Here is a 7,449-nt window from a genome sequence, read left to right as displayed (position 1 = left end):
AAATCTACCTCCTAATTGATCATGGATAATTTAAGGTACTTTGGATTGACGCATGAGTTTTTCCTAAGTACTATGTGTTGGTGTAAGCCCTAGAGGCCAATACTTTTGGTACTTGTATCGAATTGTTTATTAATAATAAAAGGCTTTTTCTTTATTATGTTTGTTTAATAAAGTCCCTAAAATAGATAGTCCGTTTAATGTATCAAGTGCGACTTAATCATGAGATCACATTAAACATAAGGACATTATTCTTAAAGTATCCGTAGTCGAGCTTTATTGTGAAGTGGGATAACATTAAAGCATGAAGACTATTATGTTTATAGACTGATGATCACATCTCATGGATCATGGATAAGGAGTTATCAAGTCTCAAACATAGGTATGAATATTAAGAGTAATATTTATACTGGATTGACCCGCTATGAGAATACTATATAGAATGTTATGCAAAGTGTCATAAGTTATTCTCATGGTGATAATGGTGTATACCACCCTTCGACCTGAAACCACTATGGACCCTAGATGTAGAGTCGAGTGCCTTATTGCTGATCAAACATTGTCCGTAACTGGATGACCATAAAGACAGTTGATGGGTACTCCACGAAGCATGCTAAGGGACATGAGTGACCTAGATGGAATTTGCCCATCCTGCGTAACAGGATAAATGTCTATGGGCCCAATATTGAACTGGACAAGGATGACACGGTTTATGCCTTGTGTTCAATATAGACATAAGGGAAAAAGGGTAATTATACACATAATTATTATCACAGAAGGATTTTTCAGATCACATGACATTTTTGTGTCTTGGGTAGCAGTGATGTGTTGCTAGATACCGCTTACTGTTTATTATGTTAAATACGTGATTTAATATAATTGCCAATGCCGCGAAAACCTATAGGGTCACACACAAAGGACAGATTGATGAGAGATAGAGTAATTAAGGAATACTGTAATGTACGGTGCCCTTAAGTGAATTATAGAACATCGTAAGGTACGGTGTACTTAAGTAGAATACGAAATATGGTAAGGTACCACGCGCTTAAGTGATTTTGGTATATTATAAGATATGGGCCATATACACTTGAGTGAGCTTTTTAGCTTGCAGCCCACACAAGTGGTTCTATAAATAGAACCCTTGTGTAGAAGCATTGTTACACTTGCAATTTCGTTTCTCTCTCTCTCTCTCTCTCTCTCTCACTCACTCAAAGCCTTCATTCGTAGCAACTAGCACTGAGATTGAAGGAATCCGTTCGTGTGGACTGAGTAGAGGCGTTGTCATCGTTCAACGTTCGTGATCGCCACAAGAGGTAACGATTCTATCACTGATCATGCCCATTCGTAAGGATCATTAAAGGAGAAATTTTAAATTCCACTGCGTTTTGGATTTCCATTCTCCTTCACTATGAAGTATGGATTGAAGTAATGAATTATCCTCCTAGCCTTTGTGCTTAATCCATCATCTTTTCTTTTATCTGGCATGGCTTTAGGAGAATGATTTACATATCATTTCTCTAGCATGTATTAACACAAACATTATTATTGATCGATCGTCAAATAGTTGTGACATCTACATAAGTACAATTACGAGTGCTTAACATAACGCTAAATTTGTCCCGAAAGTAAAATTATTGGATCTTTGAGTCTTGGTAAGATCCATAATATTACTCATTTAGTTACTCTGATTATATATGGTTTTATTGCACAAGTTACTTAATATTAAGTAAGTTGTGTAACAAAGGTAATAAAATATGTTTAATTCCTCTGCTATATGGTCTATAAAAAACTTAATGTGAAATCCCTTTTAAACATATTTTCGAAAGTATCATGACTATGGAAGAACTCATACATATTACCTTTGATGAACTAACCCCTAGTAGGTAGAAGTAAAGGTTGTTACTTTTGCAGATATCCCTTATAGAGCATTATTTGAGGATGACAACCAAGAGAGAGAAAAATGTTAAAAGAGATTCAAGTTAAAGAAGTAAACTTAAGACAATTAATGTATAACTAAAGAATGGAAGACCATTAAATACCATCTCATTCAAAATGTTAGTGGAGACATTTCTAAGGGAAATACATCTCAACACTCCTTTAGTCAGGACGTTTCTGATATGATACAAATCAAACTCAAAATATAGGAGAGCTTCATGAAATATCTTAGGTGTACTAGAAGAAGTGGTTACCTGATGGCGTTTGTCTAGATGTTGTTTATGTTGATGATATCCCTCAACGAATGTGATAAATATGTTGACTTTGATGGTATCATACAACTGTTGCGATCACATAACCTATTAAAAGGTTAATATGAAAATTTTGTAATGAAATTATCAATCCTAATAATTTAACCAACTCTCATATCAAATGATCCATAGAGAAGGAAAATTGACGATGACTTGTCTTTTCCTCGAAAAGGGAAGTTTCTCAAGTTACCTTGAGATTTTGAGGTAGTACACTTAATAGAGATTGAAAAATTGGAAAAACTCTAATTGATTCTCTAGTAAGTGATTTATTAATTGCTTAGTAAATTAAATATATTTTCTACTAACATATGGTTGACTTTCAAGTTTTTTTAAAGCAAAGGGATTCCAAATACAACATGCCTAAAATCCAATATTAATCTAAAGCCCAAGGAGGATAAAAATAAATTATCCAAAAGATTTTTTAAGACAAAATAATTATCCGTCAGAAAGAATCTGACAAAGAAAGAAGTAGACAACATAATTCTCTCTCGATATAGAAAGCTTCAAAAACTTTTAAGTTATGTTCAAGAAATAATCAAGGGGAAGAAGTTCTCCAAAGCTTTCCAAGTTGACAATTTTTCAATAACGACACCAACTTGAAAAGCTTCAGGAACATCAATCTTCATAACCCTTAGTTTATTTACAAGATATGTAACACGTGCCCTTGTGCAAGAACGGACTTTGAATCTAACATTTTGAAATAAGAAACTTTTTAGTACTTCCTATACAACGGGAAATTTGAATTCGAGTGCCTTCCAAAATTCTGTTGTTAATTAGCTGTTTGTGTAGAGATCATAGAGATGATCAAATAATGTGTTTAGAATGTGTCATTGGCAAAACAATTCATCCTCCTTTCTTTTCTTGCCTTCTTTCTCGAGTTCTTACAAATCATCTTCTTGCGGTTCTGGAATCGGTGACAAATAAGGATCCAAGACATAATGAATCTTCAATGCAGTCGGTATCAAGATCATCATGTCTTGCCAACCAGTAAAGTTTGTTCCATCATAACAACCTAACTTGACATGGTACTGGTTTATCACTTTGATGCTTGAAATGGAAGCATCAATAACTATTCTTTGAGATACTATTAATAATTTTAGATAAAGATCGTAAGTTAGATGTACCAAGGCTGAAATCGTGCATGTAATCAGTTTTCTAATAATATTTCAAGCACTATGTATATGTCTTAGAATCTACGCGCAAGAATACCTATGATAATTACGCTATATTCGAGTTTGCGTAAGATAAATGAAAATTCGAAAGTAGGGAAAATGGAAATCAGAAATTTACACTGAAGAGAATATTTATTTATGTTATATTTTTATGAATCCGAAATTCCTTATTTATAAGTTAAATTATGTTGTTTCACAAAGTTGCGACCTTGATAAAACACACATTTCACTAAATATTGTAACACTTCACTTAAAATGTTGCAAAGTATTGCAACACTTGACTCAAAGAGTTGCGAAATTCAAATTCAAAAAACAATACTCTAGAATAATGACCACTGCTATGAGCACCTCTACGTCCACAGTGTCGGAGCCTATGATGATACCAGCGAAAGAGTGTAAAGATAATAAGTGACATAAGATTTGAGACCATCATATTTATCCATGTGACATTTTCTCCTCTTTAACTCTTTGTTGATTTAATAAAGTAACTTTATATAAAAATATTAAAGTGAATTAAACTTTATATGGGAGAATATTTCTCATTTATTCACTTCCAAGTTTTCTTATTATTAATATAACTCATCGATCATCATGTATTAATAATTACAATAATTTTTTGTGTCTAAGTTGAGTTTCAAACAATTGTTTTAAAAATTACTCATATTAATCTTAGACTCTTAGTGGTAGAATATTTCTCATTTATTCACTTCCAAGTTTTCTTATTATTAATATAAGTCATCGATCATCATGTATTAATAATTACAATAATTTTTTGTGTCTAAGTTGAGTTTCAAACAATTGTTTTAAAAATTACTCATATTAATCTTAGACTCTTAGTGGTAGATCAAACTTTATCTTAAAGCTAACCAGAGATCATTTTATCCCTTGTTGTGATACTTACGTGCTTACTCTTTATATAAAACCTATATTTAAGGAAGAAATTAATAAATTTTATCCATTGAACAGAAATAGGATAGTTACCCCATTAGATGGACTTATAGGCACCATCACAAATATTATACAACAAAAAACTATATTATAAGTGAGATATATACATCTTTTCATGTATGAAAATAAAAAGAGGTAAGAGGCTATGCATTAGCTTTTCTAATAATAAATGCTAAACTTTTTTATGATGATATCAAATTTGTCACTTGCTCATGACTTTATCTAACTTTCCTTTCTGAATACGTAGCCTTTCTTTAATTGAAATTGTCTTCCAAATCTAAATTTCTACAATGACTAATTAAATTTGAGATCGCCAAGCTTTTTTGATTTTATGTATTCTATGAATCTCATAGTTTGTCCATATTCACCTATTCATAAAAGAAAATTCAATGTTATGGATAAATATGGATGTTTTGAATTCATTATTGTTTTTAGTATATTTGCCTCTCCATCTATAGTTGCGTGCATTATGTTATCACTTTCCCACATAAAGTTTTTGTCGTATTTATTGTGTATTTCTGTATATAAGTTAATAATAATTTTGGTGCCATGCATGTGTTTCTTTCATAGTAGAATAATGAATAATTTTTGGTTTAAATTATAAATATGCAATCACATTAACTAAGCACACATATGCTGGTGGCGTTTGAGTAAACACATTAATGGAATAGATTTTTTTCCCATTACTTGGACAATATCATCACAACGAAGCATGTATGGAAGTAGCTTTCCTAAAAAAGTTGATTTGATCATGCTTTTATTCTGATTTTTATTTATGGTTATGGGTAGATGTAGAACAAGGTCAATGTGATACTTTAATTATGGATCATATCAGGATTCAATTCACTGCATTATGAACAAAATAAGACCATACGATGTTGTTATATTTTCTTTTTTCTTAAGTTTTTTACCTCAAAAAATCTTCTACATGCTAACTTAACTGCTAGCTAAGGAATAAACCAGAATTTAGCTCTTAAAAAAAATATCCCTTGATGAATAAAAAATAAATTTCTAATATAACATATTCTCCGTTTAAAAATATATCCCTTTTGAATTTTTTAAAATATAATTGTATCAATTTTAATAATAAAGAAAGTGTTATTCATTAAAATACTATTAATAGTAATAATTAGTTGAGTTGGAATACAATAAATAAATAAGATAAATTAATAAAATAATATTAAATATTGTATAAATAATTTGAAATACATAAAAATAATAAAAAAAACTAATTTAAAATGAAAGGATTACTTTGTATTAATGTATATTTTATCTTCAAATTTGAAAAATAAAATAAATAAATATTGTATCTTTATTTTATTTTATTTTCTGATCAGTTTGACAGCGATCTTATAATTTATTTTATATATTTTGATAATTTTTCATCTTTTTAGAATATATAACTTTGTTATTAAAAAATCAAAAGAAAAATATTTAAAATTGAAAAAATAATTATTTAAATTTGTTTAAAAATTGGATGTGCTTTTAAAAGCAATAAATTTTATATTAAAATTCATTAGGGTGCTTGATTTTTTTATTTAAAATTAAGCATTTTGAAGAGAGTAATACTAAAATGGACAACCTTTTGAAAACTACTCTATTACAACTCATCTAAAAGTTCTATACAAAAAAAATCAATTATATTTATTGTGACAATTCCAACCAAGCATTCCTAATTAAGTTGCGTTTTATAACTAGCTTCACCTGCTTTTCCTACGTTTAAATAAAACCAGATCAATTGAGGTGACTTGACCTTATAATAATAGATATAGTTAGCATAAAGTCACAAGAGTAAGGTTAGATTAATCAACTAAATAATTAAGCTTATGACAAAGTAATGTATTTATATGCCTAAGGGGAAGCAACCCGTACAGACATGAAAACCAAGGCAAATTGATTTGAGATATTATTTATTTATTATTCTCGATATTCCCTATTGCTTAATGTGACTTAAATTTTGGTCTTATAAAAGAACAAGGGGACATTATTTTGGTTGTATTATTATGAACAATAGAAATGAATGGGACGTGATCATGAAGTAACATGAATTATCACATCTTGCCAGAGAAAAGAAAATTATAGTATTAATTATTGCATATGGAAGGGTATCTTTTTTCCATGATTTAATAAATACAACCCCTTTTTTTTGAAGTACTATATGCATGGCCCTAGGTAATAAATATAAAGTCCAAAAGTAAAATTTAAATTCAAACTAATTAATTAGAAAAAAAACAATACTATGAAGTTTCTTGAAAAAGTGAAATGAATTAGAAAGAGAAAAAAAAAAGAGTAGTTGAGAAGTAGATGCTTGAAATGAAACTATCTTCATGCATATCTTTCACTTTCACTTTAGGTGTATTATTGATCATATATATATATATACTCTCAACCATATTGACCCTACTTTATTTTAACCACCAAGAAATGAATATATGAAAAAGAAGGAACAAAAAAAGAAAAATTTAATATTATTATTGAATGTGATATTAAGAGGATCATGTGTGGTGTGTTTGTGCTTGCCTCTCTTTTAAGGGAAAAATCGTTTGCATCTTGACTTGTACAAATAGTTTCTTTATTTTATACTTTTTCTACATTCAAACATAAAGCTATTGTTAATGTTATTCTACATGTGATAACCACCCTTTTTTAATAATATGAGAATCTATATTTTCTCTCTCTCTTTAAAGCTTTGTTTTCTTTCTTTGGGAATCTCATTTATCACCTCCACAATACAAGCATATAAAACCAATCTTTGAACATGTCAAGCCTCAATCTCTCACTTTCTCTCTGTCAGATAAGTGTGTGAGAGGTTCACAAAAAAACAAACCTTCATAATTAACCTAAGAGGATCTTCTGCATCACACAACTCCACAACTCAAACAACACTTTCCTTTTCTTTCTTTTATATTTTCAAAACCTTTATAATTTTTTTATATCCATGAATAGTTTTTCCATTATATTTTTAATTTTTTTTTGAGTGTGGCATGCATGAGAAAAACTTAAAGGGTGGTTTTTGCAGAAAAGGGTGTGTGTGTGTGTTGAGATATCATTATATCTTATAATGGAAACATGGAAAACTTGTGATG

The sequence above is a fragment of the Lathyrus oleraceus genome, chromosome 1 (genome assembly GCF_024323335.1).
Source record: "Lathyrus oleraceus cultivar Zhongwan6 chromosome 1, CAAS_Psat_ZW6_1.0, whole genome shotgun sequence".
NCBI lineage: Eukaryota > Viridiplantae > Streptophyta > Magnoliopsida > Fabales > Fabaceae > Lathyrus > Lathyrus oleraceus.
The sequence above is the reverse complement of the archived record's forward strand: the minus strand, read 5'-3'. Positions refer to the sequence as shown.